The following is a 12545-nucleotide window of genomic DNA, read 5'->3' as shown; positions in this document are numbered from 1 at the left end:
TATTGGTTAATCAACTCCTTGCCATATGATATCCCATTTATAGGACGGTCCGCCTTTGAGCACTCACTGCGAGTATCCCACTAATCGGATCCCAATTTAAAAAGTCCGCGCATTGTCGTAGGGGTTTTTAATTATTCTAAATTTACATATTGGCATCCCAGAATATTGCCACACATTAGTTCATATTTTTTTCCTGCTCCAGTAACCATCACAAGGCTGGAAGGTGTACTGTGAACATATTAACTCGTGCGATACGTATGATAACTTGATTATTACGTCTTTTTTCTTGAGACGCTTGACTTGGCCATTTCAGATGAAAGTGATAGTGAATCAAGTGGACGTAGTAGTCGCGAAGATGTGGAGGGAAGGCAGAAGGAAGAAACGCATGAAGTTGCCAGCAGTGAGGGTGAAGATAATGCCGATCCCAGTGTGCAGAGGGGAGGTGCTTCCCACGTCCTCCATTTGCATCGTGGGCATGAACGTACGTTGACAACTTCATACATTTTGATCATGATGAATTTGGTAAAAACAAGAGTATGTTCTAACTACGATAATTCTGATGGGTTGATTTATTTCTTAGGGTATTCTGATAATGATTTGATGGGCAGGCCAGTGCTAGAACAAGTTATCATGGTTTTGTGGTGTAAACAATAGCCATTTTTAAGCAGCAGGCTATCCGTGTTTACTGACACCACACGAAATGACGTATTTGTGGTTTGTAATGTAGTAGAAAGTGACTACACACATGATTTCATTTTATATTTAGTGGGAAAACGACAAGTCTATCGTGATGAGGAATTTGGTGTTTCATGATTCCTGCTTTGAGGTGGACTTCGAAAAGCAACCGAAAACATTGAAAATAGAAGTGTGTTGTGTAAATATGTGGACATGCATGGTGGTTTATGCCAAATATCGAAACAACAGTCATTTGCACTGGGAAAAGTATCATACTTGTGTAAAGAAATTGCATATACATATGAGTGAAGGAAAATTATAGAGCTCGTTATATGGTGGGGGATACATCGTACGGGTGGCAGAGGCGGCCGTTTGTAGTGGTCTTAACTTGCCTGAAAAAAAAAAATATAAAAGTTCTTTCATATGACAAAGGTTTTTTTTTTTGTAAGTCCCCCAGTGTGTTCTTATATAAAGGGCCGCTACAGTCAGTAGATTGATTAGACAGGCGATAATACTGGAGGGAAGTGATGCACCCAGGTATCAGAAATGAGACTCAGGGCATTTTTTTCCCCTGTTTTTGATTTGCTGGGAAATACGTTGTCAGGCAGTTTTGTACCAGAATGGGCTATTTTATGTGTATTGAATTCTGTTTTTCTAATGTAGAAGATTACATCTCTATAATCAGGTAATGACAAAACCACGCCCTCTTTGTATGGCACTGATACCTCACACCCAAACCCCAAGAATGATCGTTATGTTGATGTAATTACGTCTCCTTATACTTGATACATCAAGAAAATGTTGTTAGGTTTGTGAGTCTTTACTCTCCAAACTGATATCAGGTCCACAAGCCTCCGGAGCTTTTGCAGTGTTTTTAACTCTGCCTCGGCAGCCACAAGTAACTGTGCATTTCAGAAACTAATCTTTTGCACACTGCTTCGATGTTCTGTTAATGGGCAGTAGTGTGTATTCGCTGTTTCCGTGTGTCGGTACTTGTTCAGAGTGTTTGATACAGAAGTAACACTGTGTACTCGTAACCGTTTACAAATATACCTTTGGCCAGTTTTCAAAAAAGTTGCATGTAAATGCATTTACCAGACCCCTGAAGTCGGATGGCCAATTTCAGGCCTGGTTGTGCAGGAGCTAGAGCGTCTAATGAGAGAGAACTGAATGGTGGTGATTAGCTGGGACGGGTTATGTGGTCAGTTGAAGCAAATTATGGCGAAACAAGTGGGAGTGTATAAATATTTTTGTTTTGTTAGAAGCTTGATTATAAGCGATCATTTTTATGTTATGAAAAATAATGAGTATTGGACTTTAGTACTTTCGAGTATTTCAGATGATACATGTAGATGGACATTATTCATACATGCTGGGAATTTAGAATACTTGATCCTGAATCATTATAAACATTTCCGTGATAAGATTGGGTTACATTATTAATTTTTAGATTGAAATGTAGTTTGACTCAAACGGTAATGCTGTTTGGCCATTCTATCCATAATGTCATTCATATGCAACGTATGACAAAATGAATGAAATTGATAATGCAAAGTCCATAAGAGAAGTGAAAAGCGAGAGGGATTGCATAGCTTCAGAAGGGGACCTTGACACACCGAAGTTGGTCTGTTACGTGGTTGATGAAGTTCAACCCGAGTAAATGTCAAGTAATATGATAGGTCACGGTGAAAGAAGGTCTTCGATATGATCGTTACCCAGCAGGAAATAAGGTGCAGGACAAAGTGTATAAGAAAGACATCGTCCCAGTGTCCGTAGCTTCTCGCCAGGTCTTACCTTAGGAGAATGGTTAAGTTGTCCAACTGTCTGCAAACAAATAAACATTAGAATAACATTTAAGTGCATGGATAAGGAAATATTCAGCAAACTGTTCACATACAAAACACCAAAAGCTCTTCAAGTTTGGTTACCGCACTTAAGCAAAAAAGAGACAAAAAAGGAAAGCCCAGGGGAGAGGAACGAAGAGAGTACCAGAATTAAGAAAGCTAAGTTGCAGAGAAGGGCTGAAGGCTTAAATTTGCACACCTTGGAGAAGAGTGAGGGGTGGCCTGATCACAAGTATTAAAGTTTTAAAACACCGATTTCGTAGACTGAACAGTTTTTCGAAAGATTACATAACATGATATTAAACAAAAACTTTAAACAGTTGCGAGGAAGTACTTTTGTAGCAGAGTGGTGGTTGAATGGAATGAAGTTACCGCAACCATAGTTAATCGAGACATCATACAGAATATCAAGAAATTGAGTGATAGAGACTTTCGAGTTGGGGCCCCACGAGTGTAAAGCTCCCTTCCAATGTAGTACAAATAGGTAATTACGCAACTCTCCCTTTGATATAAACATTGAGAAAGCTATGTTAAGAGGAAGCGTACGAGTTAGAAAATCTTACCGCCTGTATGAATGGAAGGATAAGAGATAGGACCTCAGGAGTGTAAAGTTCCTTCTTCATATGTATAGACTGACGATAATACATACACATACACATGCACGTTAGTCAGACTGCAATAGCTCCGCGTGTTGCAAGTGGCAGGATGATGTCCGAATACGCCACATGTGAGCCACATAAACATATATCCACTGGACATCGCTGAAATGGACCCATTCAGGATCCCCTCGGCTGTCGGTCATTATCTGGTCCTCAAGCACCCCGGCCGCCTTTCACGTGCGGCAGCCGTGAAAAACAATGTGTCCCTCAAAATTGAGGGCGGTGCAGGGCGGAGGGAACGGGTAAACACACACAATACGCAATCACACGCTCAACATGTCGCCATCAGGAAGAACCAGCGTCACTTTCGTGTACACCCAAGAGCCAGTGTGCCTCCTACACCCAGCCCCTGAAGTGTTCCTACCAAGAGTTAGTGTCCACACTTCGGTACCAGCAGACTACTTGTCCTTGTACACTCAGTCCCAGTTGTGTACCTTACACATAAAAGATGGGTATTAACTGCACTGAAAGGGCGTATTTCTTTCGTCCAGTGACTGGGTGGTGATTGCTATACTCCTGCAGCTTACTGTGTCCACTACACCCAGTAGACGTTGAACTCTTCCCCGCGGGATTTTGTTGTAATTACAACTAAAGGTTGAAGTGATTAGTATCTGGTGTTTCTCTTACACTGAGAGACTATTTTATACATCCATTGGTTGATGCGACTCCATTCAGTAGCTGTGCCACTCCTGTGCTTAGTGGTGAATGCATATCATGCACTTATTGCTAAGGCATTGCACACATATTAAATGAAGTTTTTCGTATGCGTAATGGCTGATGTTTTTCTTATACACCAGCAAACACTTTGATATGTACACGGATTCTAAGCGCTCAGAAGCCATGCAGGGCTGTGAGAGGCCACTGGTCACACAGGCTAATTGGATGGGTATTTTTATTCATTCTGTACATTCTAGCTTGCCTCTTCTTTGGCTTGGTGAGCAGTGCTTATATGACCTATTTGGCTGCAAATTTGTTGCAGTGAAACACTGCTAGAGATGGGCATAAATACTTCAGAATGCATTTGAATGATAGATACTGGCGAGGATGGGAATTGAATACAAAATATGTTACTGCTAAGAGGAAAGTTATTGAATGCTGAACACATTATTTTGATGATATATCTAAATCCAGTTCCAGCTACATTTCAAATGAATTGTGACCAAGTATCATCTTACCTTATTGATGCAGAATATGGTTACTGGCAAAGTAAGTTACACGTAGAACAAATGATTTATGATCAGCTCTAAAAGTGGTATCTTTGATAACTACTATATGACCAAACCATTGTTATTCGTCACATAGCACTTGGAACAAGCAACCTCGTATATATCCATGTTACGCTTTTAAGGTAAAGTAAAACGAGTTGATGGACGGATGAGGACAATCTACAAATATTCCTTATTACAACGAGGCTCTTGAACAGTAAGTGTGTCAGCATCCCCAGCAATACGCAGGTCCGCTGTGGGTAGCGGGTGTAAGCTGCATGGAGGCGTTCTGTGGCAACATCGGTGTGTGGGGTAAGCATCGCCTGGATGCAGGGCCGCATGAAAGTACCATTATTTTCACTCGTTACTGACTCCTCAAATCACTGTCTACATGCAGCATCGTCTCCATTCGCTGCAGTCGTAGCGCTGTTTTGTCTAAATGCGGTGCAATTTCAGGGCAGCGTTATTTCACATGACACTGATTTCATGCTGTCTTTGAGTTGCTCTGTTCCTGCATTACACATACTGGAATTCCACGCACGCGTAGAGGGTTATTGGGGTCAGAAGTTCGTGCACAAGTCTGGGAAACGGCTGGCTGCATTCACTTTCTTGATCCTACTGTGCGACAAAACTGTCACGATTTGAATTTGATCTATGATTTACATGTTGCACAACGTGGCTGCTTGGTTTTTACGTTGCACGGCAAGGCGGCTCGTTTTATATGATACACGACCAGGCTGCTATGGTCTGGGTTTGATACTTCTATACTGTAGGACTGGCACGTATTTTAAGTGCTTTTATGCCAGGAGAGTTTTTCTGGTTGAAGTTCGGTGCTGATCCATTTATTGTAAGAAGCAGTTGTTATGGTCTAAGATGAATAGTGTATTTGTCAGAAAAAGAGTCGAAAAGTATTGGAAAGTTTAGGAACATCATCTGCAGCCTTAGTCATTCGAGGTGAGTGATGCAACCAATCGATAAGTTTTCTTAACTTAGATTGCTCTTATAGCAACCGTTACAGCGGCGCAGTCCTCTTAACTGTGTTACTTCTTCATCTCCAGCGGGAGTGGGGGAGGGGGGGGGTTAGTGGTTTCTTAACTATTCGAGCATGAAGGTATGACCCTCGAGTACGAAGGTACGACCCTTGAGTATGGCGGTACCACCCTTCAGTATGGTAGCTTGGCATTTGACCTGACCTACTAAGGCTAAAAGGTCATGTTGTTGTCTCTTTATATTGTAATTTGTTCACATTATGATTCAATGTGATTCAGTTTTCATTTAAGTACAAAAACAATTGATTTTTTTTCATTTTTGCTTTGTTCATTTTCACGTATGAGTTTCGTTTGTGACAGTTAATGCTTTTAAATATAACCATATGGAAAAGTTGTTATGAAACACAGACAAGGCTTATCAGCTTCACTCGCTCACCATCATGTGTGTATGCTTTTTAGGCTCGAATTGTACTTTTAAATCTATATGTAAAATTACCGGAGGGACGAGGCGGTGGTCTGATCGTGTTTTCTGTTTGAGATGTTGGCTAGCCGGGTATTCATTCAACAGTAATCTTCTTATTTTCTGATAAAGAGTGTTTTTGCATTCATGGGGATCTCTAATTTGCATTACGGAATACTACAGTAAATTGCATATAATACTGAGACCCTGAAATAGTTGATTCTAAACGAGGATGAATATAGATATTAAGATATAACTTTATTTCAGTGTCGATACCAAAATGATTGTGTAATTTTCATATGTCTGCCACAACCTTTTATCAAACTCGTGTGCTACGTGGGTACGACCCTTAGGTATGATGGTTCGACATATTACATCATCCTAAAGTGCCTGTTCTTCCCTAAAGGGTCGTACCGTCGTGCTGAAGCGTTTAAACAAATTTCCCTAACTGTTCTTTTACAATAAGGACAACAATGGCACTTCATTTAGTTTGTCACCCACCTTACTTCAGAATGAGTCACATCATGATTATACATCAAGTGACATAAAAGTTTCGTACTAGACGCACATTTTATCCTCGCTTGGTAAGATGGTTTATGACAGGCATGTGATGCAGGTTCTCCTGTCCTACTCAAAAACCAAGGAGGGAATTTCCAGTCTGGTGGTTCAGTTTTCTGCCTCCGATGAGCTGGGATGTGTAGGGTTATTGTCAGTCTCTGTTTCAGAACTGTTATGGGATGCTATGTTACACGTAATGGGGTGTTCTCACAGCAAGACGGTATGAGATGTTGTCACTGTAACACATCATGGTATGTTAACACTGCAACATGTTATGGGGTGCTGTCACTTTAACAAATTAAGGGGCATTGTCTCCGTAACACGTTATAGTGCATTGTCAACGTAACACGTTATAATGCATTGTCACCGTAACACGTTATAGTGCATTGTCACCGTAACACGTTAGAGTGCATTGTCACCGTAATACGTATAGTGTATTGTCATGCAGCTCGTTATAGTGTGTTGTCATGCAGCTCGTTATGAAGTGTTGTCTTTTCACTCTGGGTTGTCACAACCACAACATGGTATAAGATGACATTACAACACGTTATGTGATGATGTTTTTCTTTATGATCTGAAGCGTTTTGTAAGACATGTTCTCTCACCGAAGTCGACCTCATATTTAAGGGTACATGACTCAGGAAATTGCTTCAGTAAACTTTACAATGTGAAAGTGAAACACGCGAAGACGTCTTTCGAAAAACTGTTTTTAATGTCTGTATGCTACACATGGATGTTGGAGGATTAACCTAGCCCTGTAGAATAAGCAAGGTTAATCCACCAGCATCCATGCCAGAGGATTAAACTATCCCTGAAAGATACACATGGATGCTGGTGGATTAACCTAGCCCTGAAGGATACACATCGATGCTGGGGGATTAACGTAACACTAATAAACTTGAAGGCGTATTTCTAAATCCTGGCCTTTCTCTATAACCACAAAGTTGTTAAAAACGGTACTTTTATGTTATTAGATTCGCCGAAGCTCCAAACAACCCAAGAAGAATAACGGATTCTCGGAACAGCGAAAAACATCGTGTGATTAATCTTAGTAATATCGTAATTGCCAAAACACACAGCCTAGCATAGTACCGTAATTACTCTCCTCCCCAGAGCATCTTTAATTTCCTCGTATAAGTAAACATAGGGCTTAAATCAAGAAGCTTCATGTGATAAATGAAAAATAAGGTTATGTTCAGCATTTTGGAATCATGATTGCCACATGTGTGGCTCCCTACTTTTTTAAAGGTCTTCATCTTCAAAGTTAGTGGAAGCAGTGAAGAGTTTGTTGACATTCCCATGACGCTGATGAAGATAAGAAATGATGGCTGGGAAGCCTTTCGCCGATTCCAGATCCTAAGAGGAAAACATTGTGGTTCAAAAGGCAGTTGACGACACTCTTACAGAGAGAGAGAGAGAGAGAGAGAGAGAGAGAGAGAGATCTACAACTTTTGCATCTTCGTAATGTATGAGTTATAATGGAAATAACTCCACATTATAGATGGTCATTTGATGTTCTTGGTGGCAGTTTTTGATATTGTTTTAGGTGAATATCTCTACCTGAATATCATTCTATGATGAGAACGATTTTATGGCTCTTGAGCACGATAGTCTGATCCATGAGAAGGATGACGCGACCCGCGAACATATAAAGGTTGCCTTTTGTAACTTTTAATAAAACGTAACGACTATTTAGGTGCAGTGGACCAGACCATTAATTAAGGGTCAGGACATGGGTCTCGCCATTATACCTAAGGGTCGTACCGTCGAGCTCAAAGGGTTAGTCAGGGGGCGCTATGTTGAGATCAAATGACGAGACTGAGGGAAGCAGATGATGATGTAGGTGTGATACTAAAGTTCTTATCCCTTTGGCGTGGACAGACCTGACGATCTCGGCAGACAACAGTGTGGTGTAGTGTACCCAGAACAGCCTGGAGGAGTTGTCATGTGTGAAAGGAAGTTTTATGTTGCTTTTATGAGAACCCCGTATATTTTCAGCTATTCGTGTCAAAATATTGGTAAATATGAGACTTTATATTTAGGAATACATTTCGTTATATCAGTGAACGAACATGTAAATGCAAATAATGTTCACATGAAATTACTCTTGGGGGAAAAATGGTTATGTTATTTTTATAATTCTGTGAACTGTTTTAATTATGTTTATCTAAGTTAAACGTGAATACCATGTGTTCAGTAGATTGTCAGTCGTATATTGCATTTGTGAATTACGTAAATTCTTGATAGAAATATTCCCTTAATTTTAATTACCCAGTAGCAAGTAATGCAGTCCGACATTTGAACTACACACTATTGAAAAGCTTAATAGCGTCATGGAGACCCACATTTTTGTTCATGCCATTCGTAACGTTGACCTCCCGCTATTTCTCGAGTTTGATCAAACCAATCGGTGAGGTTATTACGCACTAAATGAAAGTCTGCCTTCGTAACCTCATTAACAACGGGAAGTTATGTAAGTAATTACGAGTCAGGTATGCAGATTTTATTGGTAATATCATGCTGTATTATATGCATATTAAAAGGGCATTACCACACATAGAACGGTTTCACAATGTAATGAATGCATTATTCTGTAAATTGGGTTCGCTTGATTTCCCAAGGCGACGCCAAACCCTGGCGTCTGTCCCCTGACTCAACGCCATACACAAATATCAGGTCTCCCTTGTAGATATCTTGAAGGAGGATTTCATCAGTGCATTTCTGGTCATTCTCTACGGAAGAAATTCATATATATATATATATATGGGAAGGTTGCAAGTTTTTTATATTTCAAAATTTTTACATAATGTTAAGGGGTTTGTTGCATATATATTCTTCACGAACTCTCCTGGAAACTGTAGTCTGAAGGCGACTGGTTACTGAGGGTTTAGAAATTACCGTTGCTAATTATTGCACTGGTACCTGTACCTCTCGCCCTCGCAACACTGCAATATATTCAAAAACAACATAACCACGTGATGCACCGGGGGAACGTAAATCACCAGCACTTAATTGTATGAAGTTCCTTTTCGCTGTTAGATGTTTGTGTACTTAGTTGCAATTTGTCTCTAGACCTGGGACGCTGAAAGGAGGCATTTGGGTATATTTTATACCCCGGAAAACACCACAGGTGCACTGGAATATTGGCACTGCAATGATGCGTGCAGCTTCTTCATCATTATGTGCATTTGCTGATAATGTTGAGTCTCACTCCTTTCAACACAGTTTCTGTATTTCTCTCTCTCTCTCTCTCTCTCTCTCTCTCTCTCTCTCTCTCTCTCTCTCTCTCTCTCTCTCTCTCTCTCTCTCTCTCTCTCTATATATATATATATATATATATATATATATATATATATATATATATATTATATATATACATATATATGTGTATATATATATATATATATATATATATATATATATATATATATGTATATATATATATATATATATATATATATATATATATATATATATAGAGAGAGAGAGAGAGAGAGAGAGAGAGAGAGAGAGAGAGAGAGAGATTGATAGATAGCTGAGGTTTTGACTGCTAAATATAAAGAATATTAAAATCCTAAACTTAAATTCTTATTTTTCTCCTCCCTAAAAACAGATTCTCAGAATCATTGCACAAATATTTTGTTACCAGCTTCCCATTTTTTTTTATCAGAATTTTATTTTGCTGCTTTTTGGAGGTAAAGACTTTTACTGCTGCACCTGCGTGCGTGTGTGTGTGTGTGTGTGTGTGTGTGTGTGTGTGTGTGTGTGTGTGTGTGTGTTTGACGGAAAGAGAGTCGTACACTCGTATTGTCCTGTCTGTTAACCTTGTTTATATGTGCCAGATCTTTTACTCCAGTGCACACGCACACACACACACACACACACACACACACACACACACACACACACACACACACACACACACACACCCTTGCCTATGCCTGTGTGTGTGTGTGTGTGTGTGTGTGTGTGTGTGTGTGTGTGTGTGTGTGAGTGCCTGTGTGTTTTTGTATACATAGCGGTTGCAAATAATTACCTGTTTGTGCAATATAGGGAAAGAATTAACACTCATGAGGCCCCCCATCTCTTACCCTTTCTTTATCTGATACAAAATGTGTATTAACCACATCATCACCGTGCTTGTAATTTCATCTACCACTCTCTCCACACAGGTGTTTCTGCCGGTTTCGAAGACGTACTCGAAGCCGATCAGAAAAGTGAAAGGTGTGACCACGGCTCCCGTCTTACTTCTCTCTACCATCGTGGGTAAGTCCACCCGTCCTTCCTCCCTCGCATTAGCAGTCCTCCTGTACATCAAGCGCTGTCTGTTTTGCCTACCTTATGGCCATCTCAAGTAAACCTCCTTTAGAGGTAACGTCTACTGTACATAGATATTCCCCAGAACATCTTACTATGCATTGCGTTGATACTAACAAGTAGATATTTCACTTTACGTTAATAACTAAGAGCAGTAGAGAGCTGTAAGTTTCATTGTGTTGTTAGAATGATTAGGAGAATGGACAGAGTAAAAGCATAGAGATGTTAGGGGATTATGTAGTGTGGAAAGATGATTTGAATGGCGTATGGATGAAGATCTTTTAAGTGTTTTAAGATGGTTCCGTCATGCAGAGCCCATGGCCAAAGATATGTTGATCAAGGAAATGAGAAAGAGGTACAGTCGTAGATTTAGGTGGGGGGGGGGGGGGTCTAAGGGGTAGTGATGCCTGAGGTTGAAGTATTTCAAATGAACTTGTCAGAAAAATGGTATTTGCTATTGTGCGCTGAAATAGCTTGTGTGTGAAGATGCTGCGAATAGAAAGACTGAAAGTTTTACTCGGCGAATCGCCAGTGTGTCAACAGCAGGCCAAACAGTGCTTGAAGAGGCCAAACTAACAAGTGAAAAGGATGGAACTTAACCTTGAAATGTAGAGGACGGACAGACGAGGCGGCCTGAGGGGAGAGAAATGGTGGCAGTTACTTTCATGTTCGAGAAGAGCCCGAGAGAGGGTGAGGAAAGGGGAAGTCGAGTGGGCGAGGAAAAACGAGAGGGAAGGATAGAAAGAGTGAGGTAGTCGTGTTGTTGATGCTTGGTTCTGGGGGGGAACCTTTTGATGGCTTCGGTATAACGGCTTTCCATCTGAATACTGTGGAGGGGTTGATGACCTCTTTGGCGATTTTCTTTGGGTTGGAGCTGAACTGCTAAGGTGTGAATGCCAATATTCTAGTATGACACTAAACATATTTAAGTGACGCTAACAATACTCATATGATAGGTTGAATGTGGACAGTAAGTCGACGAATATCGACTGTATTAATATTCACAGAGTTAATATTATCAAAGACATAATCTTAAAGATTCAATTTGGTTGTTCGGAGGAAGAAATGCCCCGAACGTATTCATCAGTTTTCGAAGATAATTCACGTATGATACCAACACGCTCAGGAGGAGGGACTACGACCTCTGGTAGGACAGTCAAGACCTCAACAAGGCTGGTTCCTTTGTAGCAGCTGGACGTGGCGAGACGTACAGTCAACTGCTCTTGGTGAAGAAGCCCTATATATCATGAGCTTAATAAGTCTGCGAGCTCGTGTGGGCTTATGTGAAGTTCTTGGGAGGCCAGAACTCTTGGTTAAGAAATATCTTGGTAGGAATGGTAATTATGCGTATTTCATAAATAGAATTAGAACATTGGCTTTGTGCTGTCCTTAAGCAGGTTCATCTGTGATAATACGAGAACCAAACATTATTCTGAAGAATACAAGGTGTAAGATTAGATTTACTACGAAAGTAGACCCATTTTTTTGAATCGTTGGTAATGATCCATTTGAAAACTTTTACGAGTTTTATCTCACAGCGGAAGCTCGTGTCTTCGCCGTGTCATGTGATGGGTGTCCAATCTTCGGTATTTATTATCTCTTGGTGGGCTTTCAGTCATTGAATATCTCCCGTCAGGTAAATGCTGGATAGAAAAAAAAAAAAGAGTTAGAATACACCGTCACGATATTTACTGATGATACGGAACTCACCCGGCAGAAGAGTAAGATGTGGAACGAGCCTTTAGCTGATGGTAGTCTGTTTTGCCTCTCGATTTTTTTCTTACAGGAAACGTTACTCGCATCCATTTATTTACGTAGTCTTCCTCATCGCTTCATAC

General features: G+C 40.4%; 1 long non-coding RNA gene across 1 annotated transcript in view; it reads left to right on the top strand.

Moving 5' to 3' along the window:
* Positions 1-237: 237 nt before the first annotated feature.
* Positions 238-12545, top strand: part of LOC139753952 (uncharacterized) — a 42407-nt gene continuing 30099 nt past the window's right edge. Inside the window, exons 1-2 of the long non-coding RNA XR_011713792.1 lie at positions 238-481; positions 10563-10656. This is a non-coding gene — a long non-coding RNA (uncharacterized lncRNA). The remainder of the gene's footprint in view (positions 482-10562; positions 10657-12545) is intronic.

The sequence above is a fragment of the Panulirus ornatus genome, chromosome 16 (genome assembly GCF_036320965.1).
Source record: "Panulirus ornatus isolate Po-2019 chromosome 16, ASM3632096v1, whole genome shotgun sequence".
Classification (NCBI taxonomy): domain Eukaryota; kingdom Metazoa; phylum Arthropoda; class Malacostraca; order Decapoda; family Palinuridae; genus Panulirus; species Panulirus ornatus.
The sequence above is the reverse complement of the archived record's forward strand: the minus strand, read 5'-3'. Positions and strand labels throughout refer to the sequence as shown.